The 27,356-nt window shown below is 37.7% G+C and overlaps 1 protein-coding gene across 1 annotated transcript in view; it reads left to right on the top strand.

Moving 5' to 3' along the window:
• Positions 1–27,356, top strand: part of LOC106077982 (potassium voltage-gated channel subfamily H member 6-like) — a 383,405-nt gene that overhangs the window by 149,027 nt on the left and 207,022 nt on the right. The window lies entirely within an intron of this gene.

Raw genomic sequence — 27,356 nt, 5'->3', positions numbered from 1 at the left:
TTTGACTTGAAGATCTTGATGCTATAAACTTGTGACATGTGGGTTCGGAGGTGCCTTGATTATAGCTCAAACACTTTAATAATCAACGACATAACAAAGTGCTGATATGTTTTCTTGAGTTTTAATTATTTAAAACTTGAACTTGAAACAATAAATGTATGTACAAAGATATATATAACAGATACAGGATTCAGTGAAATGTTAAATAAAATGAGTAAATATTTACTTTAAAACTTAGCGACTTCTAAGTCTAACTTTCTAGCTCTCTCTATTCTCAAGCTAACACTCCGCCTTTTATATCTTTCTTTAGAATAAAGAACCTTGACATCTCAATACCCATCCTTGACTCCTTGACCCGCTTACATTTAATTTTCCTTTTAATTGTTTTTTAAATTTAACCTACGTTAATTATGTTTCCCTGCTGTAGCCTTGAACTAAGTTTTAATCGGCGTCTTTCTGGCATTAAAGTGCGAGTGCGCTGACCTGATTTGAGATAGGTACAATGTCCTCATTTTGTAAACAATGAGGTGTCACTAGGGACGTGACAGTATACTGCTAACATCCTTTATAAATATTAATTTTTATATACTGCGCTTATCGTTTGGCTTTTGTATATTTTGATATCTAAACGAGACAGACAACACAAAACATATATCGGCTTTTTCCCTTTCGATGGCTGCAAAAAAAAAAAAAAAATAAATGAAGAGAGTATTTTGTATTTTATTTCTTAATTTTGTTTCTCTCCCTTGTAAATTAAAACATCTTTAAAAAAAAGAAATAATTCTATAAATCTGAAGTTGTCAATTATATATTAGGAACGTAAATCCGTTTTTTTTTTCCTTTATGTAAATATCTTTGAAAAAGTCATAAACCAAGTTTCCCTTTAATAAATAAACACAGAAAAAAAAAACGAGCAGTGACGTGTACTATAATAAATCAATTTAATTCTATGTCACCAGAATAAGTTTTAAATAACACATCTGTAGTACATGCTGACATTCCGTTCCTCTAAGCCATGTTGACATTTCATATTACTGGACTACATTTAATAGTTGTTTTGTCTTTGCTCTAGTCTACAAAAAAGTTAATAAGTAATTTAAAGATTTTTAATAGAATTCTCTGGGAAAATAAAAATTTAAAATATACTCGTTCCTTTTTGGTCTCTATCAGTCGGATTTTAACAAATTAATATCTGCATGGATTCGTCCTAGAAAAAAAAAATTCTTCGGGAGAGGCCGATGGAGAGCTTCCATGGGCCTAGAGGTCTAATAGCCGTCGACTCAATCTCAGTTTGCCCCATGGATCACTAGACCTGGAAGAAGAAGACCGAGAAGAATAGCTCTGTGTGTCATTAAAGTAGAAGCTTTTAGTATGCTAAATAATCAGAAGTTTTGGTGTTTTTTTTTATTTCTTTTTGACTACATAAGACCTTGATTAAATACCTTAGAACATATTTCTGACGACCTATTAAAATTTTGCATCACCCACAAAGTCATGTTGACATTTCATATTACTGGACTACATTTGATATAGATATATGTTCAGATAAAGCTAAATTCGCATTTTTATAGCAATGGCCCAAACATCCGTTCACCCTGTCTAGATTTAAATTTGCATAGAGCAAACGCAAGATGAGCGCGTGACAGGGGTCAGAGGTTTAAAGCTTTGAAACATTCATTCCAAAGAAAATCTGACATCTGACAAATTGAGGGGCATCAGTTAACGAGTTATTTAGGCACAAGAATCAATTATGTCTGGGGATGGAAACAGCGCAGCAGCTCGACAAAATAACTTTAATTAGTCCAGACAATGCCATCTAAGTATTCATTTTAAAATAAGGGAAAAATTCATAAAGACGAAACAGGTTCACTCCTTTGGAATGTTGTTGAAGCTGTGGGAGAGAGCTGTGGGAGAGAGCTGTTGGAGATAGCTGTTAGAGCTGTTGGAGAAAGCTGTTGGAGAAAGCTGTTGAAAAGAGCTGTTGGAGAGAGCTGTTGGAGAGAACTGTTGGAGAGAGCTCTTGGAGAGAGCTCTTGGAGAAGGCTGTTGAAGAGAGCTGTTGGAGAGAGCTGTTGGAGAAGGCTGTTGAAGAGAGCTGTTGGAGAGAACTGTTGGAGAAGGCTGTTGAAGAGAGCTGTTGGAGAGAGCTGTTGGAGAGAGCTGTTGGAGAGAGCTGTTGAAGAGAGCTGTTGAAGAGAACTGTTGGAGAAGGCTGTTGAAGAGAGCTGTTGGAGGGAGCTGTTGGAGAGAGCTTTTGGAGAGAGCTGTGGGAGAGAGCTGTTGGAGAGAGTTGTTAAACAGAGTTATTGAACAGAGCTGTTGAAGAGAGCTGTTGGAGAGAGCTTTTGGAGAGAGCTGTTGAAGAGAGCTGTTGGAGAGAGCTGTTGAAGAGAGCTTTTGGAGAGAGCTGTTGAAGAGAGCTGTTGGAGAGCTGTTGGAGAAGGCTGTTGAAGAGAGCTGTTGGAGAGAGCTGTTGGAGAGAGCTGTTGGAGAGAGCTGTTGGAGAGAGCTGTTGGAGAGAGCTGTTGAAGAGAGCTGTTGGAGAGAGCTGTTGGAGAAGGCTATTGAAGAGAGCTGTTGGAGAGAGCTGTTGGAGAGAGCTGTTGAAGAGAGCTGTTGTAGAGAACTGTTGGAGAAGGCTGTTGAAGAGAGCTGTTGGAGGGAGCTGTTGGAGAGAGCTTTTGGAGAGAGCTGTGGGAGAGAGCTGTTGGAGAGAGTTGTTAAACAGAGTTGTTGAACAGAGCTGTTGAAGAGAGCTGTTGGAGAGAGCTGTTGGAGAGAGCTGTTGAAGAGAGCTGTTGGAGAGAGCTGTTGGAGAAGGCTGTTGAAGAGAGCTGTTGGAGAGAGCTGTTGGAGAGAGCTGTTGAAGAGAGCTGTTGGAGAGAAGAGCTGTTGAAGAGAGTTGTTGGAGAGAGCTGTTGAAGAGAGCTGTTGGAGAGAGCTGTTGAAGAGAGCTGTTGAAGAGAGCTGCTGGAGAAAGCTTTTGGAGAGAGCTGTTGAAGAGAGCTGCTGGAGAAAGCTTTTGGAGAGAACTGTTGCAGAAAGCTGTTGGAGAAAGCTTTAGAAAGAAAGAGCTGTCGGAGATAGCTGTTGGAAAGAGCTGTTGGAAAGAAGTGTCTGAGAGAGCTGTGGGGCCCCAGAGAATGCAGGCATAAAGATTCTCAAACATAAATGTGAAATCTTCGAACTTAGTCATTAACTTACATAGTGCAATAACAATGAAGTGGGGAAACAAAATGCAAAAACAAAACTACAATACTTTAAAAAAAAGAAATCTTATATTAGGTTTACCCATTACTTTGGATCAGTCATAAAATTGAATTTGTAATAAGCCTCAATCTATAAAGGGGACTACTTCAGCTTATAACACAATTTCAGTCAAGCACTATTTCTTTTCCTTCTTCAAAAGTGATTATGTTTTTACATTGATTTTGTGTTGTCAAGTCAAAGAAATAATTGTGCGAAATTTCAGCTGATACGAGATTGGGTGTTGGAGAAATTACATATTTACATATACAAACTTTTGGCCAGACTGACTGACACACAGTAAGACATACAAACAGACAGAGTGAGTTGATAGAAGCTTTGTAAAAATAGTAATAATGCCAAAAGATGTTTTCAAATCTGTGTTGATATAAGCTCGTTCAACAACTCTTGGATGTACTGTTGTTATTGAATTCTTTCCAGCAACGAGTTCAACCCCTGGCCTTTAAGTGTGGCTTAGATATTGGGTTCGACGAGATTATTCATTGACAGGAGAGGGTGAGCAGCTGGCGTCTAAACCAGTAAGCTTCCAGCACGAGTAGCTCGTTAGCCTTAATTGGATTCTCTCCCAGGAAGAGGCAAAAATCCGAATCCAAACCTCAGCCGCCCTGTGGCTTTATCCAAACACGGGAAGAGCTTCTAGAGTCAACCCTGACAAAAAAAAATAAAAGAATCCGGTGAAGCAGACAGTTCTAAACTTTGGCAGTACCTGCGAATCCGCTGAACCCAAACTGTATCCGGTACCTGTCGTTACTTTAGAAACATCTGTGGAGAGGGGGGGGGGGATGATGTATAGCTAATTAAAAGGCTATCATTTTATTTCTATGCCAACTGTCTCTACACTATTTATTATAATATGACGTCACTATCACTGTCACGTTCAAAATCAGTCACCTATGGTAAACTGAATACGTTCGCTTCAGATTTACTTAGATTGTATTACTCTACATATAAAGTAACCCATAACATTGAAAGTAACTATAAAATAGATTTTTTAAGTAATCATATCATGTAGAGACCTCTAAAGAATAATCCCTGAATCTCTATTTTCGTTTTGTTTTGCATGTTTCGAGTGTTCCTTCAGATTCTAAAGATAATTACATTCTAGTTAAGGCCTACCGCAGGACGTAGTGGGATGGATTTGGGCTGGGCTTGAACCCGGGACCTTTGAGACTATCTATCGGCTTTTCAGACGCATACCACACGACAAGGCAACCGTCAAGTGGCTCTTGCAATATTGGTGTATATAATTGAATATGATGTGCATGTGCTATAATTATGTAAACAAAAATGCCAGAGTTTGAAATTTATGCAACATCATCAAGCCTTCTATAAAATCAAAACCTACTTTTTTATTAAATCCTATATATAACGTCATTGAAAGATGAATAGCCTATTGATGCTATTTTATTTTGAAATTATATTTTATTAAAAGTTTAGACGCAGTCTAAAACTCAACCAAAATTGATTTTTTTTGTTGTTGTGTGTCTTTACTTACGTGCCCTTCTTTTCTAACTGACATAGGGTTGTGTCCCTTGTTAGCTGTCATCAGTTGTCTCCCCGTGTTCCCCTTCTTCTATCGTCTGCCCTCACGGTGGCGTCTTTATATCATTGAATAGCGTAAATAATTTGAATCCGAAGACTGGCGTCCTTTCAATCAATACTCCGCCTTCATCCCCCCCTAACCAGTTCCAGGCATAACAAGGGTTACCGAGGGGGCAGCACTGCTGTTAACAGGAAAGCTTGCAGAGTTCAATCTCGTTTTTGTCCCCTTGCTCTTAGAGAAAAAAAAATAACAGGGCTGGGATGATAAGGTAGGAGGTATGCGGGCTCTCAATGACGTACATCTGATGAAATCTTAGACAGAATGACGTCATTTGTTTTTAACTTCTTCACTGAATAAAATATTGATGTGTGTGTATATATAAATATAGTACTCTTCCCAACGTATGCCCATTAAGACGTGAAGTCAGCTTTGATGTAAGCGTTCTAGGACCCTTGGATGCCTCCTGTAGAGCACCATGGTCTCAGGGCCATACAAAAGTGTGGTGAGAGACACGGGACACTGTCCGACAGAAGCCTACTTCGCTAGGATTCGGGAGAACTACGATTCCCAGATGTTGAGACTGTCTCACGGAAGACGAGACAGTAGAACACATCCTCTACGACTCCTCTACGGTGCTCAGAAACACATTGGAAGATACTAGTCTTGGCACAGACAGAACTGGTGCATTCGGGGGTCTTGCTCCTGTACTTAGACAAACGAACCCTACAGAACACTGCCGATACCTGGGTCGTGCTATAAGGGATTAATCCCTGCACGGAGCCTTAGAGCACGGAGGCTGACAAATAGTGAAAGCAACTGTTTTAAATACTACGTTAAGAATAACCATATTCTGATGGAGGCCGATGGAGGTGTTATACAACCACTACTCAACTTTTCGACAGCGTCCTTGTGTTGGACACCTGTCCGGGTGATGACAGCATGCTAAAGGCGATCTTTTTTTGGTGAGTTTAAAGGAGGACAGCGTAACATATGTTGCCCAACCGGAGGCGCTATAAAGATCATTTAGGCGCCATTTTGCATAGGGGAAAGAAGCTGGTAAAAGATGACAAAGAGGGCTGGAGAGCTCTCACGAAGGCCGCGTGACACGCATTTGAGACCCAAAGAAAAATCCTCGTCTAAAGACATTGCGATTTAAGGGAGAAGATGATGTCAAGCACATCTTTTTCTATGGCAACGGTCAAAGAGGGTATCATGTGACCAACACAATGACCATCCGCTTTTAATTATTCCAACGAATGTCAGGTAGTATTAAAGTTGAGTGGACTTGTTTTCGTGTTTCGATCTTCCGAATTGAAGATTATTACATCTTTCACTAAAACCGCCTGCCGAACGACAGGGAGGTGGAGCTGGAAAAGAGTTTGAACCCGGGACCATTAGGACGACAGTCTAGGCTTACCACATGACCAGGTAGCCATCCAAACTTCAAAATCCAAGTCTTCACTAGTATTCGAACTCAAGTTCCCTCGGTTCAGAAGCCAAGTGATTTACCACTCGGTCACCGCGCAGTCGCCGATTACATGCACATTTAATTCATGACATTGAAGTTTATTCCTCCACGAATTTGTTTCATTAGCTCAGTTTTCATAACATAGGAAGTACACTAAATGTATAAATATGCAAATATTGTCCTGTTCTGCTTCCGGTCATCACCCATATATTGACATATATTACGATTGTGTAGCTGACAAATTAAGTCCGAGGAAAACATCAAGAGCCATGCGAAACGTGAAAAAAATTGATGCTTAAGTCACGACCAGGGATGTATAAGATTAGGGGAGGGGGGGGGAGTAGCTGGTGGTCAATCGGCATGGGATTCGGGCTGCTTAAGATCTGCAACATAAGCTTAATGTAAATACGGCATTCACTTGGCAGGCCGAAGCTAGTTGATAACAAACTTTCCTTTGAATTGAAATTATGATTGATCCAGCAGAGCGGATGTAGCTGTCATAGTTATGATGACCAAACAGCGTGAGAAAGAAACTGACGGAAAGAAACAGTGAAAGAGAAAGAAACAGTTAAACAGAAAGAAATAATAAAAGAGACAGAAACCATAAAAGAGTAAGAAACAGTGAGAAAGAAACAGCAAAAGAGAAAGAAAGAGTGAATGAGAAAAAAAAGTGAAATAGAAAGAAACAGAGAAAAAAACGAGAAAGAAACAGTAAAAGAGAAAGAAACATGAAAAGAGAAAGAAACAGTGAGAGAAAAAAAAACAGGCGGAAAGAAACAATGAAAAGAAATGTGAAATAGAAAAAAACAGTGAAAATGAAACAGAGAGAAAAAAACAGTAAACAAGAATTAAACAGTAAAAGACAAAGAAACAGTGAAAGAGAAAGAAACAGTGAAAGAGAAGGAAACAGCGAAAGATAAAAAATAGTTAAAGAGAAAGAAACAGTGAAATAGAAAGAAACAGAGAGAAAGAAACATACTAAAAGAAACAGAGATAAAAAACAGAGAAAGAAATGGTAAAAGAGAAAGAAAAAGTCAAAGAGAAAGAAATAGTAAAAGAAAAAGAAACAGTAAAAAAGAAAGAAACATTGAGAAAAAAACATGCGGACAGAAACAGTGAAAGAGAAAGAAACAGTGAAAGAGAAAAAAAAACAGTGAAAGAGAAAGAAACAGTGAAAGAGAAAAAAAACTGTGAAAGAGAAAGTTAAAGAAACAATGAAAGAGAAAGAAACAGTAAAAGAAACAGGCGGAAAGAAACAGTGAAAGAGAAAACACAGAGAGTTAGGAAGAAACATTATAGAGAAGAAGAAAAAACGGAGATAAATGAGCTTAAAAGTGCAACCTATGAAAGAGGGAGAGGAAGAGAGGGAGACAGAGATGATGAGAGTAACAACGGAGAGTTTGAGATATAAAAGAGAATGAGAGAAGAAGCGAAAAAGAGTGAGAGAAAGTGAAAATATAGAAAAAGAGAGAAATATAGCGTAATGGACTGTATGTTGTGGTGCTGTTATTCCCCGTCACATTACAGAATCATTGAAATGGAGAGAAGAGAAAATGGGATACAACTTAAAAAAGGTGGGTGTTGAATGGAAAAGAACAATGAAGCAATATTTTCGCCCCACATAATCAAGTTTGATCCTAGCTGTTTGTGATTCCATCACGCTATATCAACACTTGACAAGTTTTTGGAGCACCTAATATCAAACACGAAACTATGTGAAGAGAGAAAGTACACGGGGAAGCAAATAATGAAACGCCAAGGGAAGTAAATCAACAGTCGATTCGGTTATTTGATGAAGGGAGAGAACCTTATTTTTTTAGTTATCCTTTTTTTTTTTCTATATTAGTTTTCGATTAAAAACTAAAAAAAAAACAAAAAAAAAAATGGGTAATGGAAATCACGTGTGAAATTTGCAGTTTGCTTTTCCTTTTATTGTTTAGTTATCATCGGAACATCATTTTCACATTTTTTATTATTGGCTTAAACTTTCTTCAAGGAAAAAATGAGCAAATGATCCCATTGCATTTTTCTTAATTTACACAACCGTGACCTTTAATTTAATTTATCGACTTTGCAGACGCATACCATATGCCAATGCGATTGCTCTGCGTATACTAAAGGTGTGTGGTAGAGATGGGAATCGAACCCAACTTTTAAAGTTCGGGTTCGGTTCGGTTCGGTCAGATTTAAGTTCGAGTTCGGTTCGATTCGATGACGAGTGTAGTTCGGGTTCGGTTCGGTTCGGTCAGGTCTAAAGTTCGGGTTCGGCTCGGTTCGATGTTATGAAATTATGTAATAGCAAAATTAAGTTATAAGGTTTAATACAATATATCAGTTAAAACACTTTCATTTGAATTTTTACACAAAACAAATACTTTACAACATATAATAGGCCTATGGGCAATACTTTTTCCAAAATAATGTTGCCTACATACATTTTAAGCGTTGTAAAAATGTCTTAATGGAGATAGAAATGAAGATGCGGCAGGTTTTCGCTTAAGTCGGCAAGGGGTTTAATTCCTGGTGTGACTCGGCGCTAAGCGACTTCTGGCCTGTTTCTCTTTTCTTACTAAGAAGAGAGAATTTTTTTAAAAGGCTAATATCAATGTACTTTCTTTCAGAACGCACCATTCATCATAATAAAAAAAAGTCGAGGGCCATATTAAATCTAATAATAAAGAGGCAGACCTGGCCAATAGAATTATGCAAGGGACATTCTAGGTAGGCCTACATATTGCGCACGTACTTCTATAATGGCCGTGATCTTTTTAAACAAATATTCTCCGTGTAAAGACGTCTCTATCGAGGATTTTTTTTCACGCATAAGTCGTCACTATAATAAATTGCAATATACGGAAGAAATTCGACTATTCTGAGACAAAAAAAAATGCATAATAATCACACTAGCGGAGATGTTTTAAAATGTTTACTTCAAAACGTTTTGACCCATATTGTGTATACGCGCCTCGCAAAAAGCAGTCTACAGTTGACAAGGTCTTATTAGAAGATAAAATGACATCTCCTACTTAATATATTTTAATTTTTTATATTCAGATAAGTTACACTGAAAATAAAACATTTTTTCGACGCCCCCTTTCCTTGTTAGTTGGTCGTTGGTTTGTCGCTTACAAACAGCTAGTACTATTGAACCAATAAAGGCGTTTTATATTTTTACCGGTAAGTATAGTATAGAGGGACTTGTTATGGTCCGACAGTTGCCAAAGGCAGTCTTTTTTTTTTTTTCGATGAGCTAAAAAGTGGTCGACGTAACAGAGGCGCCCCACGGAAACGCTTCAAAGACCAGCTTAGGCGTCAACTTTGCTTAGCTGACATAGAAGAGAGCACCTGGTTACATGCGGACTCAGAACGAGGCAGTTGGAGTTCACTCCCGAAGGCCGCGGGATACACATTTGAGACCAAAAGAAAATCCGCTGCCGAGGACAAACGCAGACGCGAAAAGAAAAACTAAATCGACCACCTGCGGACAGTGGTAATGCTTGCCCTGGTTGTGGCAAAATATGTAGGTCACAGCTGGGACTGCGCAGCTATGGGAAAAACTGCATTCCTCACTAATCTTCGGACTCGAAGACAAGCCTTATAATAATATATAAACTTAATAAACTTTAAAATAAAGTTCTTATGTGAACAACTCAATATAGCCTAACTGTTATTACAATATTCACATATTTAACTTGAGATAGAGATGTAATATTAATGAAATATACTGATATTTAAACGAATTCTAGGTCACCACAAAACAACGTTTTTACTCTTTCATGTCTCAAGATTGTCTGCCGTTTCACATTTGCATTACGCTAATTTCATCATCCTCAATGCATAAACACAAATCAATCGCTTAACCTCTTCTTACCGCCACCAGGAAACACACACACACACACACACACACTCTATGACACCCCTTTTTGTCAGGAAGTTGCGTCTCCTCATCCCCCAATTCAAGGTACTCGCCATCCCCACCCACGGGGGAGGACCCAAAGTTTGAGAAACGCTGCATTAAAAATACTGATGATCAATAATGCAAAATAGAATAATAGTAAAAATATTCAGGGGCGTAGCTAGGATTTTTTCATTATTGGGGGGCCCGGGAGTGGCTGGACCTCGTTGGCGGCCCCTACATTTTGCGTAATATTGAATATTTATTGTAAAAAACACTCAAGTGGGGACCCGGGGGGATTTTACATTTCTCCCCCTCCTCCCCCACCCTTGTTACGCCACTGATAATATTCCAATATGGAATACTTCACAATTTTGTAAAAATAAATCACTTTATAGAAGATAATTAAAATTTATTTTAAACTAGAACACAAATGAACTTATTGTAGATTTATATCTACACTCTCTAATCGGCAAAAAATATTCTACTCTCAACTAACAGCCATCTCAAATAAAAGTGACAATATTTTAATGTTGACTTTGTACTTACTAGTCTAGTTACTAGAGTCTAGATCTAAATCTAATTAGAGACCGCATATTCAACTCAAAACCAATATTGCAAACAGCCCGCGAAAATTCAAGGTCAGGGGGGGGAGTCGGCACGTACGGAAAAACCCATGGGAACCCCAGCGCGCCGCTTTTTTTTTTCTTTTTAAAGTTTTCAAAATACCCCCCCCCCCTTCCCAAGTTTTCAAACTATAATGGAATCATTAGAATTTAAATAAAATATTTAAGTAATTTTTTATATCTTTTTAAACCAAAAATATTTTTAAAAAAAGGATGTACAAATTGCAAAATTAGTTCGGTTAAGATAAGGAGGGTTCGTTCGGTTCGGTTCGTACTAAGCAGTTTCAAAGTTCGGGTTCGGTTCGGTTCGGTCATAAGTGAGGTTCGAGTTCGGTTCGTTCGGTTCGGGTTCGGTTCGTTTCCCATCTCTAGTGTGTGGCACTAGTTTGAAATTTATGTAACACCCTCAAGCGTTTCATGAAATCAAAACTGACTTTCTTTATTAAATCCTACATTGAATATCCTATATTTATATTCTATTTAATTATAGAATTGCCGGCTAGCAAAGTTGGTGGAGCGTTTCGTTAATAACAATTTGTTAAGATTGGGATCAACCGAGACCAGTCGTCATAGAACGCCTAAACACTGACCTGCCACGTCACATCATTTGGGCAGCGGAGACCAATAGCTCGTTGCCACGTCAGATCCATACGACCACTGACCACAGGTTGAGACGTCGCAGATCATTAATGAGGCATTTTATAACGAATGGTCTCGGATCAATCCCCATTCAGGACAAAGGTGCCTTTGTATTCCTTTTTTTTTTAAAGACAAATGTAATATGTTTAGTTTACAATATTTTTGAAATATAAAATATAATTTTTTTTTTTTTCAAACAAATTTTTTTTCATCTTTTCGTGACAACATCTTGGAAAACAAAATATTAACAATTTTCATAACCCTAAATGTATAGAATAAGTAACAAAAAAAAAAATATTTGTATAAAAACTGTTTACTTTACTTTATGCAGCAAATAATATTTTTTTTTAATCTTTTTTTTTTTATTTATTTATTTTTTTTTGTTAGAGGAAAAAAAATGTAACAATTTTCCCAGCGATGTACATTAACAGTCACACTTCTAGGAAAATAGTTAGAGCCGTTTTCGTGAACCGTACAGACCCACCTAGGTTTTGCCATTCCAAAATGCTCGCCCTGAATAGATGTATTGTAATAAAAAAAAAGAACACACTGACGCCAGAGTCGGGAGGATGTAGATGACTAAATGGAACGGTAAAAATAATTCGATACAGAAGATAGAAAGAAGTGAAGAAGAAAATAACGAGGAAAAAGGAAGAATATGGCAGAGTAAATGGAGTCAAAATGAAAAACTAGAAATAAACAAGCGTGATCTTTTTTATTTCTTTGTTTCGTCTCAAATTCTATTTATATATTTACACTTTTTGCTAATCTGCTTCAGCCGTGTTCTCCACATGATCGCGTGAGATTGGATTAGAAGTTTGTTGTTTTGTTTTGTCTTGTTTTGTTTTTTATTTTGTCTTTCAAAATGATGTTGATGTTAGAGTGATGTTGTTATGTAGTTGTTATTGTTGTGATGTCGTTGCTATGTTGATGGGGGCTGTAGAAGTTCCCTTGTGTTGGGTCTTCGTTCTTGTTGTAAAAGTTGTTACCTTTACTCTCACTTTTGTTGATGTTGTAATTGTTATGTATATAAAATAAACAAAACTTACATCAACTCATTCTGTCGACCTGTTTGGTAAAAAGTTTGTACATGTTTTTTCTCCCATTTCCCATGCTCAGATCAGGTTTGAAATTGTGCACAATTATTCAATGAACCTGACAAAACATGAATCAATTAAATGAGACAATTCGTTAATTTATCGTTTATTAGTTGGTAGGGAAGTTTGACACGCTTTTTCTCCAATGTCCCATTGTCGGATCAAGTTGAAATTTTGCATAATTATTCATAGTCAATAAGTATACACGAATCAAATAAAAAATTAACCATTAATTAATTCTTAGTACTATTTAATTAATTTTGATTTTTATAACAGAAAAATAGCTAAGCCCTGTGATTTTCAGATAAATGGCAGTAATTAGAGGTTATTTTCCCTGAGATAAACTTTGCTTTTAAAAAAGTACTCTTTTTAATCTTTGGTTGTTAGTGTTACTATTGCTATTGTACCGCTTGTGTTGATAGATGGATGGTTGTGTAATAAGCGCTTCGTGCGAGTTCGAACGCTGCCAGCCACCATTCTTTCTGTCCTGCAGGAGGTTAGGGCTATGACTATGTTACTTCCATTATATCGTGTAATACCATTACACTATTTTGTGGTTAATATGACTCAGGTTTTAAGAGACTGTATTTGAAGATTCAAGTTCCAAATGTGGTTGGAGATATCTGCTTACGAGTAGAAAATCACAAAAATCATATTTACCACATTAACGCTTTAATTCTCTAAGTAGAACTCAATATACGATTGAACACACCCTATTATCATACACTGTTACATGATTTTAATAAGAGATTCACAAAAGTATTTAACATTAGGTTGGAAATTTTTGACTCCAGGACCCCGGTATCAAATGTTTCTCCTACATAAATACTCCCAAGCTTAAAGTTAGTAAACCAGTTATGTCTCCGTAAATGTTTAACCCTTAAAGTGCTGAGCTGTTTTACAATGAGTGCATACAAAATGGAATTACAATTCTGATGTTTAAAGGCTAATCTACCACACGCGTTTTAATGTTTAATCTTGTCTGATGAGATTCGAAATTCTTTGGCTCCCAATGTATAAATAAACTTCCTGTTTACACTTCTCTTGGCACCTTAACGTGCACAGAGATGGTCAGTCCGTAACGTGTCAAAATAAATAAAAACTGATGTTGTTGCTATTGAATACATTTTTGCTGCCAATAAAGCTACAGTAAAAAGCTACTCTAAAGAGCTTCTGATATATATATATATATATATATATATATATATATATATATATATATATATATATATATATATATATATACATATAAATGAAGCCCTTACCTTTTATAACTTTGACGGCCCGTAAATTAGAGCATCACGTTTCTCTCCCCCCCCCCCCTCCTAACTGTCCACCTTAACAAACTTTTTTACACTGACTCCACTTCTGCTTGTCAGTTACTTTCGGGCTGTACCTTTTTTACTTTTTGCATCCTGCCCAGCTACCCCACCCCTTTAAAAAAAACAACTTTAAGTTTGTAATCTGTTACATCTAATTGGCACGGCCCGCTCTATAAAGCTACCCCTCCAAGCCATATAGGCCTATTTTTTACCCATGAATACGATTACCGGTATCACTTATTCTCCTACCCCCATCCATCCTACGCCTATAGAAATATAAAATCTCTGAGTAATTCATCGACTTTTCAGCTCTTTATCGAATGTTTCAAAAACTCTAGATGCTTTTTTTCGGCAAGAGTCCTTGTTTATATTGCATCCTTCGAATTGAACGCTCACATTTTTTTAGCCGTAACGCCCCCACCCTTTTTCCATTTTCACTCTCATGTAACATATTTTTGACCCGTAATTCATAGTTTATGACGTTAAATTACAACGGCCCGCTTATATCGAACTCCCACACACACACATGCGTCTTTTCTGAGCATTATAGGATCTAGCTTTCCACGTTACAATCCTTAAAAAAGGAATTTAACATACAACTTTTCTTTGGCTTCTTATTCAATATTTAAGTCTTTTACAGATTTTGATCGGACCCCGATATTGTTACCACTCTGACGTCGTAACGCTCTTGCACCCTCTAACTCTACTGTTTATTCACATCTTTTTTATATTTTATTTTATTAAATACTTCCATCCTCAAGATACAAAATAATAAATTAACCCTTAAAGTGCTGAGCAAAATGAAATTACAATTCTGATGTTTAGAGTCTAAACTGCCACACGCGTTTTAAGGGTTAATAACTACATTTCATTTTCTTTTAGCTACATTTCATGTTGTTTTTATACATTTTTACACACACCATACGTATTCATTCAATTTTTGCTTCATATAACAAAAAAAAAAACTTTTTAGTAGGGAGTAGGAGTGTAGCCCAATCGTCCAACGCTAAGAAGAAATGTTCGCAAATAAAATAAAAAAACATTAATAGTACGGAAAAAAGCTTAATGGGTTACATTTTTGTATCTATAGTCCACGGCAAGTGGAAGAATTATTGATCCGTCAATCAGTGCATGATCGAACCAAGGCACTTAGGATATATAAATGATAATACTGATGTGAACATAATGGTCAATAACGTGGTCAGCAGTCAGTGACGAAGTTGACAGATACTGTCTAAGTCAGGAGTCAATGACGAGTTAAACGGTTACTGAGCACAGCTGCATAGTGAGATCACGTGCTTTAAATGGGCTTCGAACGTGTCTAATTGTCAGTAAGACAATAAAGTCATGCATTTTATTTTTAATCAATGGCTTAAACTCTGCTAAGTCGTCGGTTTTCATGGCTGATTCACGCAACCCATTCCATTCTCTAAATGACACTAGGGAAGAAGGGGCACTTGTATGAATTTATTATAGCGTATGGAACAGACCGTTCGATCTATGGGGAAGATAATGTATAGGTCATCTGTTTCTATAGCTGAGGGTGTCATGTGGCTAGCACAACGATCAACCATCTCTACTTTCTCCGACTAATGTTCGGTACACATTAGAGATGGTGGAGTCTAGGACGTCCCACACACTCCTGAAATCTCGAGGTATGAACTCACCACAAAGTCGGTTCGAAAATCATACTTTTTGCCCTTCGTCCAACCCCCCCCCCCCCCATGTACCTATTTTTTAAATTCGAATTGTACCGCACAAATGGTTTGGACTCTACCTTCATCAATTACTCTGTCTGAGATAGGTATACAACAGTGACGCCCAACCCTTCTTCAGCCCGCGGGCCAAATAAATTCCTCACACTCTAGTCGAGGGCCACATCATTTCGAAAATGAAAATGCAGTAGAGCAGACGACATTCTGATTAGAAACAAGTTGTATCCAAAATTATTTCTATAGCAACTAGTTTGATGTTCCAAGTTGTTTTACCGAAACCAGCTTCTGAATGACAGGCTGCAATGCAAATAATCCACTTTAAAAATATATTCTTTATGTATGTTGTACAAAAAGTAAAAATCTGTTTTGTTTGTTCAGCATTGCCACTTCATGCGCCTCTCGAGTGTTGACCAGCAAGCTATCCCTCACGTTGCTACCAGGCCAACTAAAAATGGCAAGGACACAGTTCGGCTAATTTTTTTTTGTAGTTTATTTTACATTCGCATTTATTGTTTTGATGACAGAAGTTCTGATGGGCCGGATAGACCCGCATCGCGGGCCGTATGTGGCCCGCTGGCCGTATTTAGGGTATCACTGGTTTAGAATATTTAAGAAAATTTTAATTTTAACTCCGAATATCTGAGACTATAGGCTTTACGAAACAGATCAATACATCAGTAGCCATACAGAAATATTAAAGTTAAATTGATAAAAATAACAAGTCACATTGCATTTTTTTTTAAAAATTAAACAAATAAATATATAAAATAGATTTTCTTTACTTTCTGAAAATGGAGAGAAATAAGTAATCGAGATTACAAGAGATTGACAAGTAAGGGAAATAACCAGAATAAAAACTTTTACTCTAGTCGGACTTTGTTCAATTCTCTTAGATTTACGAGCAAGCTGATTGGAAGCTGTCTGGAGCAATAACAAGTGTAATAAGTCACATTGTGAAATCTAGGGGAAAAGTGTCAATATTTTGTGGTTGAAGTAAGAGAAGTTACTTATTGAGGTTATATATTTATTTATTTTACTTCACTAGCAACTAGCAACAATACTACCTTCTTTGGTATGTATAACAGACTCATATTTAACAAGAAGGAAATGTAGTGATACTACTTCGAAATTTTTAATTCCGAGATTCTTAGGCGCCTCTTACAGAACGGGGAAAATGTAAAAGCGGTTGGTCGTTGTGCTGGCCAAATGACACCCTCGTTAACCGTAGGCCATCGAAACAGATAACCTTTACATCATCTGCCCTATAGTTCGCAAGGTCTGAAAGGGGAACTTTTTTAAAAATTTAGTACCAAATAGTTTATACACACAGGAAATAAAGTCGGAAAGCAATTTTTTAGCTGTGTATCATTGCGTGTATCCGGTGTACAGAGTAATGGAAGGGCTGATAAGCTCTGTTGTGAAGCTCCACTGCGTGCACTCTATTTTGTGTGCATTCTCTAGTATTGCGGAAACAAATATCCGTTAAGTGCTCATTTTTTTACAAATGTATTTGTAGCATCTAAGTTTCATTTAGCCCCTTTGACATAGTTTAGTTTATCACTTTAAATACAGTAGACAGGAAATTTTTATCCGAAAAAAAGGATACTTTATAAAGAAAACATTAAACAAAAAATTAATTTATACACGTACATACTTTTGACTTCATCAGCCCAGGCACGTCTGCCGACATTAATTTTTTGTTTCCCAATTGTGAACAAAGTGTAAAAAATAAAAAGAACAAAAACCAGTAAAATGTTTTCTACTTTATGTCATGCTGTTAATCTAACAGTAAGCTGGTAAGTTGAAGGTTGTCCAAAGATCCTAGGTACATACATAAACAGAAGAAATGAAAGATAAATATGATCACGTGATCTTTCTCGTGCGCCAGAAATCGAAAAGCACGTGATTTTCTACTTACTCAGGCGAACTTGTAGAACGAACATGAGATTTGATGGAGGACTATTTTGTCTGGTTATTTGTTTTATGACTCAAGGGACATAATCAACCTCATCTAGTAGTTACGAGTATTTGTTGCGATTATTTCCCTTACATTGCATCCTTCAATGACACGATTTTACTAAATACAGAAGAAAGTGGAATCTGTCATTGTTTAGTTAGAGCATTGCTGTAGTTTGACTTTAACGCATTTCAAACATTTGAGCCGTTAGCTATATACATGAGCGTAGCCAGGATTTTTTGTTTTTGGGGGGCCGGGGGGGGGGCAATTTTCCTCACCACCTCGCCAATATATTATATATGTGTGCATGTTGTGTGTACTTAATTAATCTTTATTACATTCTGACCATGGGCGCCCGAATGATTTTTTTGCGAGGGGGTGCATCCCACAATACAAAAAGGGAAACGCTGCCAAAACTGTCAATAAATTTACTACTGAATCGCTTCTCGTCGCGATGGACAAGCCGGCGATGAGCGCGTATATGATAGTTCTGATATTGTTCTGTACGCTGCAGTTCTTGAATCGTTTTAGGATGAAGACAAAACAGGTGGAACTGAGCATTGTCATTGCTTGAAAAGTGAGACGTTAATGAAGAAACTAACGAATCAAAATACGGAATGTAAAGTCACGTGTTCTGTAATAATCCCAAAATGCAAACATGGGATTTTTGTTCGCTTTTTCTCTCGACTTGAAAGTCTCGGCAGCACCGTCTGCCAGCAGTGTCACCTTACTCAGGATGCCATCCCTGAAGTGTTCCTCAAAGTCTCGGCAGCACCAAGTTTGTCTACCAGCAGTGTCACCTTACTCAGGATGCCATCTCTGAAGTGTTCCTCAAAGTCTCGGCAGCACCAAGTTTGTCTGCCAGCAGTGTCACCTTACTCAGGATGCCATCCCTGAAGTGTTCCTCAAAGTCTCGGCAGCACCAAAAGTTTGTCTGCCAGCAGTGTCACCTTACTCAGGATGCCATCCCTGAAGTGTTCCTCAAAGTCTCGGCAGCACCAAAAGTTTGTCTGCCAGCAGTGTCACCTTACTCAGGATGCCATCCCTGAAGTGTTTCTCAAAGTCTCGGCAGCACCAAAAGTTTGTCTGCCAGCAGTGTCACCTTACTCAGGATGCCATCCCTGAAGTGTTTCTCAAAGTCTCGGCAGCACCAAAAGTTTGTCTGCCAGCAGTGTCACCTTACTCAGGATGCCATCCCTGAAGTGTTCCTCAAAGTCTCGGCAGCACCAAAAGTTTGTCTGCCAGCAGTGTCACCTTACTCAGGATGCCATCCCTGAAGTGTTCCTCAAAGTCTCGGCTGCACCAAAAGTTTATCTGCCAGCAGTGTCACCTTACTCAGGATGCCATCCCTGAAGTGTTCCTCAAAGTCTCGGCAGCACCAAAAGTTTGTCTGCCAGCAGTGTCACCTTACTCAGGATGCCATCCCTGAAGTGTTCCTCAAAGTCTCGGCAGCACCAAAAGTTTGTCTGCCAGCAATGTCACCTTACTCAGGATGCCATCCCTGAAGTGTTCCTCAAAGTCTCGGCAGCACCAAAAGTTTGTCTGCCAGCAGTGTCACCTTACTCAGGATGCCATCCCTGAAGTGTTCCTCAAAGTCTCGGCAGCACCAAAAGTTTGTCTGCCAGCAGTGTCACCTTACTCAGGATGCCATCCCTGAAGTGTTCCTCAAAGTCTCGGCAGCACCAAAAGTTTGTCTGCCAGCAGTGTCACCTTACTCAGGATGCCATCCCTGAAGTGTTCCTCAAAGTCTCGGCAGCACCAAAAGTTTGTCTGCCAGCAGTGTCACCTTACTCAGGATGCCATCCCTGAAGTGTTCCTCAAAGTCTCGGCAGCACCAAAAGTTTGTCTGCCAGCAGTGTCACCTTACTCAGGATGCCATCCCTGAAGTGTTCCTCAAAGTCTCGGCAGCACCAAAAGTTTGTCTGCCAGCAGTGTCACCTTACTCAGGATGCCATCCCTGAAGTGTTCCTCAAAGTCTCGGCAGCACCAAGTTTGTCTGCCAGCAGTGTCACCTTACTCAGGATGCCATCCCTGAAGTGTTCCTCAAAGTCTCGGCAGCACCAAGTTTGTCTGCCAGCAGTGTCACCTTACTCAGGATGCCATCCCTGAAGTGTTCCTCAAAGTCTCGGCAGCACCAAGTTTGTCTGCCAGCAGTGTCACCTTACTCAGGATGCCATCCCTGAAGTGTTCCTCAGAATGGTCAAGTTGGTTTTTGATGATGTCATTAATTGTAACATGCCGACGTGCTATTTAGTTGCTGCTTGTGCTAAGATAGACAGACTACAACATCACGGAAACTGGTTCAAGAACGGGTGAAGAATTGACGACAATTAAAAGACTAATCAGAAACACACGAGAAGCAGGCACTGATTACACATAGGCAGATTGTCTGGTTTCACTTACAATCGTTATTTTAAAACAGTCAAAGATCTTCTCAATGTTGTGACTTAAAGCGCGAATTAATTCTGTTTCACTGTCTCTCGTGTCTCACACAAAAGATGTAAATTTAGCACCAACGCTCTCGCTTGGGACTGTTACGGAAGAAATAAATAATATTCTTGATGACACCAACATCATTAGGTATATCTGAAACGTCATTCAGGTCAATGCTAACAAGTTTAAGTCTGTGGAACGCGCCGACGCGCAACGGACAAAGTCTGCTTTTGGATATTTTTCCCGAATCCTAGCCTGAACACAGTTCTGAATGCTACCCATCACAGGGACAGACATTGTAGCCTTGGACGAGTAGTTTGTCCATGTCTAGACTGTACTTAATGTATTCGCTGACAATGACGTTAGACACAGGCACTGCGTCTCTCTTAACACCAGGGACAAAACCAACGAATTCTTCTCGAATACAATCGTCATCAAGAAATCCAACGCTCAAAAACATCAATTTAGTGCCAGAGATATTTGCATTTTCATTACCGAAATACCAAGAAAACACAGTTCATTCATGCTGTTGCCAGTGCTCCGTCGATACAAATCAACGTTTTGACTCAGATGGCACGGGAAGCACTTTCGTATATCTCTTCTATCGTAAACTGGTGGACGAGTTTAACCTGCTATTTTATTAAGCGCTAACCATGAACGCAACTCCGCAAGACGTTAATTAGAATTTAAATTTAGAATAATATTGAAGAGAGAGGTTTTCAAACTCAAAGCTCTCTGTAGAGGGATTTTTAACTCAAAACCATCTGGAGGGGTTTTAAACTTAAAAAGAAAAGCCCTCTGGAGGAGAGGGTTTTAAACTCAATCCCCCGCACCCCCATTGAATTGGCTACGCTCATTTTTGAATTTGCAATTTGCTTTTTTTTTATATTGAAGAGGTATTTTTTAGCATCAAACCCCCGATCTAAACTCAGACCCTTTGGCTACGCTCATAGCATTTTAAGTGTGTAATTTTCTTTTTTTATATTGAAGAGGTATTTTTTGGCTACGCCCATGGCTATATATATTTTTTCTTTCTGTCTGACTTTAATACATAAGCATATGTAATTTCTAGGCTCATGTTCACATATACTCGGTTAATAAGCCAATTTGAAAGGGTTTCAGATACGTTTGGATTTATTGTTTAACTCACGGAAACCTAAGCAGAAATCAGAAGAAAGACACGTGACCCTAGTTGTTGTTTTTTTACAAAACTGTCCACGACCAACTTGGCCCCCCTATTCGACCTGCTCTTGACCTGTAACGAACATAACAGCCTGACGTTCAACTACCTCGTGTTTTAGCCAAGGGAAGTTATGGGGCCATATAATGTTTCATAATGTTGATAATGATGTTGATTATGATGATAATGATTATGACCATAATGTTGATGACAGTAAGTGGATGATAAAAATGATGGTCGTTTGTGGGTGATGATGAGTATGACGACAATGGTGATGAAAGTTGAAAGTTGTAAAAGAGACATCACACTTATCTTATCTTATAAAATGAAAATGTTACTTCAAAATAGAAGATGATTACGTCATAAGCGCGTCCCTAGTCAGTCTTAGTACGCTTCTAACTCTTAACAGGAAAACACAATACACATGTACATAGGTGTACATAGGTACATAGGAAAAGAAAACTGCGCTGGCAGAAGAAAAGCGCCAGAGAAGAAAAGCAAGGCCAATGACACTATCTCCAGCTGCAATAACCTGTCCAGTGTGCAGCCGAACAGTCCGAGCTCACATAGGTCTCACCAGCCACATGAAGAGGCACAAAACCCCAGTGCAAACCCCTCAGCCCCCTTGATGATAAAAGTGGTCATTATCGAACCACGATGGACGAACTATATATATATATATATATATATATATATATATATATATATATATATATATATATATATATATATATATATATATATATATATATAGGTAAATACAAATATCTCAAATAACTTATTTCTCCCACAGCCATTCTCGGATCACGTTGAAGGTTTTCTCATTGATTCGATGGCGTTGGCCAGTGTTTCCCAAACTGCATTTCTCTGAACCCCTGTGTTCTGCGAAGCCTTAACTTTTTCTCACCTAACTGACGATGTGTTCCGTAAATACTCAGAATGTGTGAAGTGTTCCGTAAATACTCAGAATGTGTGAAGTGTTCCGTAAATACTCAGAATGTGTGAAGTGTTCCGTAAATACTCAGAATGTGTGAAGTGTTCCGTAAATACTCAGAATGTGTGGAGTGTTCCGTAAATACTCAGAATGTGTGGAGTGTTCCGTAAATACTCAGAATGTGTGAAGTGTTCCGTAAATACTAAGAATGTGTGAAGTGTTCCGTAAATACTTAGAATGTGTGAAGTGTTCCGTAAATACTCAGAATGTGTGGAGTGTTCCGTAAATACTCAGAATGTGTGGAGTGTTCCGTAAATACTCAGAATGTGTGAAGTGTTCCGTAAATACTCAGAATGTGAGGATCGTTCCGTTAAGGACAAAGTCTGGGAAATACTAAGGAAGACAATATGAATTGATATAAAAATAACCAATTTGTCAAATAAATCCTGGTTATTAATTATTTTGTTTGATCCAACAAGGAAAATTATTCCTACAGTATTCACAGATACGCAAAAAATATAGGGTTTCGTCCCCTTAAATAATTGAAAACATTTTTTTCTCCCACACCTATTCTCTGATCAAGTTAAAAACTTAAACAATTATTTATTGTACCTAACAGAATATGAATCAATAAAGCAAAAAAAAAAAAAAAAAAAAACAACAAACAATTACTCTATTAATTATTGATAATTAATAATTTTGCTTTATATCGAGTAAGAGAAATAACTTTTCCATTACTATGAGATATAGTTCTAAGTGCGGAATTCTTCCCCTTAGATAAGCTTTGTGTTTTTAAAAAAGATTTTTGTTTTCAAATATTTTGCTTGTTTTAATATCTCTTCGAAATTAGTCGTATTCATTAATAGCTAATAATGCTAATGATTTCCTCCCCTAATGAAATCATTGTTTTAAAAGAGGTATCCGTAAGAGGAGTAAAAGAAAAACGATAAAAATAAAACATTTTTTTGTCGGTTCATTAGTTTGGAATTGAAAACTACAAAAAAATTAATGTGAAACACAGACCTGGGGGACTGATTGAGACAGCAATCGATAATACAGCCGTAACTTCACAGTCCTCATCAATGATCAGGAAGCGATGACCTTGCTGTCGTGTTGTCTTAATGTCTTATTATCGGGTCTGTCAGAGATCTGTTGGCAGGTGATAAGAAACAGCAGTTTGTTCGTTTCATTCTGATCTTGTTTGACAGGAGAGTACGAAATCTTCCAGGTCCACGCACACGCGTGTCGTGCTTTATTTCTGTTTGAAGTTTTCTTTGGGGCTTAGTTTCTAGAACTTAAAGAAAACAAAAGGTTCACGGTGAACTTTAGTAAAAGTTAAAAGCAACAAGCAAGAATATAAAAATAAAATAAAAAATCTAAAGGTGAAGAACTACGTCCTTGAAACTATATCTACCAATAAAGTACAAGCTGTTTGGCATATTTGATATCAAACGAAATAACTAATTACCAATAATTAATTTAATAGTTGAGTATTTTTGTTTATTGATTCATGTTTTGTTGGGTACAATAAATAATTATATATATATATATATATATATATATATATATATATATATATATATATATATATATATATATATATATATATATATATATATATATATATATATATATATATATATATATATATATATATCAACTTGATTGGAGAATGCGTGAGGAAGAAATAGCGTTACTAATTATTTAAAGGGGTTAAATCCAACAAATTTAGCCAATTTTTCCTTGTTGCTATCTATATATATAACTTCCGAATAAAAATAGCACCCCCCTTAATAAACAAACTATTTCAGATAGTCTTAGGCGACACATAGCAATTGGTCATTCGACCTCCAGATGGGTCTCGATCTACAGGTTCAGGTTTGAGAACCCCTGGTCTTTGGTCTGAGAATCCAGTTCTATATGTCTGCAATTTGTTTGCTGTTTATTTTAAGATAAAATAATGAATTACCAGTATTAATTGTTTAATTGCTTACTTTTGTGTTATTGATTCATGTTTTGTCTATGTCAGTTAATAATTGTGCGAAGTTTCAGTTTGATCCAGAATGGGTACGGGAGAAAAAGACGTGTACACACTTTGTACCAGGCAGGCAGACAGAGTGAGTTGATATAAGCTTTGTAAAAAAGGATTACCTTCAGGGCAACGTAAAAATGAACTTTTATCTGTTTCGGTAATAACTTGGAAACTGCATTTGTTGCCTCTGTCAAAACTATACATGGGGCTGTTATTAAGTGCAGTATTAATAATAACAATAGTTACAATTATCCATAAGAAAATTTGTTTCATATTGTTACGAATCTCACTATCCAGGCTCTCTGCAAACTGCACCATACACCACCAACGTAAAGAACTTGACAACTCAGGGCTCCAAAGTAACGTAACACTTTAATTGTTGAATAAATAACAGCCAATACGGTACAATTGGCAACACGTACACTGTACAAATATCTCTCCGATAACACCGTTTCGCCGTATCAACTCTTGCACTGGCCTCTCCGTCTCGTTCCGGGCTTGCACTGGGTTCAACAGTTCAGGACTGACTTCACACACTAGGCTCGTTGTGTCGGACTCGATCGCAGACCAAGATCAAGACGCCAGCCGTCTCAACTGTACTTGACAGTACTCCGCACTGAACCGTCGTAATGCTCCGTACAGAACCACACCGCTGAACTGTGCTGTAGTCGACCGGACTGTAGTGAACCGGGCTCTGAACCCCTGCCGTGAACCTTCTCTCGTGAACCGTGCTGTATTGAGCCCCTTTTCTCGACTGTCTTGACTGCGACACCTCCGCTCTTATATAGGGTCCCTACTGGCCTTCTCGAACCGGACAGAACGCCGCTCGACGTTTCTAGGTGGTCAGATGACTACAACTCTCGTAACGCTCCTGAGCTCTGTTCACGACGACGATCCTACTCGAACCTTCATGTTGATACTCGTCTCGGCTGACCGTCGTAACTCGTCACGGTTGACCGCTCGTCTAGCGCTGGCCTGGGGCGATTTGCGTCGGCTGACTACACACACACCACTACCCCCATCTGTGCCACCACCAGGTTTATAACAATATCAATATCCAAACATTTTTGATAGATTTTAGATATATATTTATATATTTAGAAAAATAATCAAAGTAAATAGGGTAACGCAAGAAAAAATATAAAAAACTTAAAAAAAAAAATAAAGCATATCTATGGGGAAGAACCGCATAATAATATTCTAAGAAGGAAAAAACGAGAAAGAGATCAAGAGAAACATAAAGAACGAGAAAGAGATCAAGAGAAACATAAAGAACGAGAAAGAGATTAAGAGAAACATAAAGAACGAGAAAGAGATCAAGAGAAACATAAAGAACGAGAAAGAGATCAAGAGAAACATAAAGAACGAGAAAGAGATCAAGAGAAACATAAAGAACGAGAAAGAGATCAAGAGAAACATAAAGAACGAGAAAGAGATCAAGAGAAACATAAAGAACGAGAAAGAGATCAAGAGAAACATAAAGAACGAGAAAGAGATCAAGAGAAACATAAAGAACGAGAAAGAGATCAAGAGAAACATAAAGAACGAGAAAGAGATCAAGAGAAACATAAAGAACAAAGAACGAGAAAGAGATCAAGAGAAACATAAAGAACGAGAAAGAGATCAAGAGAAACATAAAGAACGAGAAAGAGATCAAGAGAAACATAAAGAACGAGAAAGAGATCAAGAGAAACATAAAGAACGAGAAAGAGATCAAGAGAAACATAAAGAACGAGAAAGAGATCAAGAGAAACATAAAGAACGAGAAAGAGATCAAGAGAAACATAAAGAACGAGAAAGAGATCAAGAGAAACATAAAGAACAAAGAACGAGAAAGAGATCAAGAGAAACATAAAGAACGAGAAAGAGATCAAGAGAAACATAAAGAACGAGAAAGAGATCAAGAGAAACATAAAGAACGAGAGATAAAGAGTAAGCGAAAACGCCAAAAAAAATGTGAGAAAAAAAGATAGAAAGTGGCACAGAAAGAGTGACAAAGAATGATAAAGAAGAAGAAACGCTAAAGAGGAAGCTATAGAGCGATAGAGAGAGAGAAAAAAAGGAGAGTTTGATAGAGACAAAAAAAAATGAAAAATTGAAAATGAATAAAATAATATAAAAAAAACACAAGCTTGTCTTCAAAGATAAATGTCAAGAAGAAATGAAATAAAAACAATGTTAAGTTTTAAGAAAAGAAAAAAAAAGTTACCCTCAGAAATAAAAATACTAAAGAACTATGTACAAGAAAGATCTATATAAAGGGGGAAAAAAGAATAACTCTGTATATAAGATTTCATTATGAACTTTCTGAGGAACCCAAAAAAAAAAATGGCCGAACTTTCACAAAAGTGAAGAAAACAGCGTTCCACATTTGGCTCCCCCAAAATCGAATAAATCTCTCTTTACACAGGGCAAGACGTCGATGCTCTGGCAGGCCCCTGGTCTGAACTTGGCTGCAGGCGGTCTGGTTCCAGGAAGGAGCGCCCCCTCATGAAAGGAGAAGCAAGAGACGATAACCCGGGTCTTCTGTATTTGTTTTTTCTCCGGTCTGTCCATCACTCTGAAGGGATGTAGACGATCGCTTTTATTTGATTTTTTAATGTTCTTTTTTCTTTCTCTCTTCTACCCCTCCTTTCTTTTTAATTCACTTGCTGAAGAAGATGTCTCCCCCCCCCACCTCTCCTCCCCTCTCCCTTCATCTAGTTTCCCCCTCTCTACAGCACTCCACTCTTTGGTTTTCCCAGGATACATTCTCTCATTTTCCCCCAGCATCCTTTTCATCGACTTCCGGTACCGCCTCTCAGAATTCTCGCGCGCTTTTGTTTTTATCGACAATAACATTAACGAAAGTTTAGTCCACTACTTCAGTTGTATCTCTAAAGGCTCTAGCACATATCTGGAAATTTATAACGTCTTTAGCACATATCTCGAAAATTATAACATCTTTAGCATATATCTAGAAATTTATAAAGTCTTTAGCACATATCTGAGTTTGAGTTTTGAGTTTAGGCACATCGGCTAGCACATATCTAGAAATTCATAACGTCTTCAGCACATATCTGGAAAATTATAAAGTCTTAATGCAAACATCAATAATGTCTTTAGCACATGTCTGTAAATGTATCTATAACATCTTTAGCAAACATCTGAACTTCTATCGATTTAGTCTTTATCGAACATCTGAAGATTTATCTACAATGCTTTTAGCATGCATCTGGATTTTTATCCACAACGTTGTCAGGGTTCAT

This window comes from Biomphalaria glabrata, chromosome 18 (assembly GCF_947242115.1).
Source record: "Biomphalaria glabrata chromosome 18, xgBioGlab47.1, whole genome shotgun sequence".
NCBI lineage: Eukaryota > Metazoa > Mollusca > Gastropoda > Planorbidae > Biomphalaria > Biomphalaria glabrata.
This window is presented reverse-complemented; position numbering and strand designations above follow the sequence as displayed.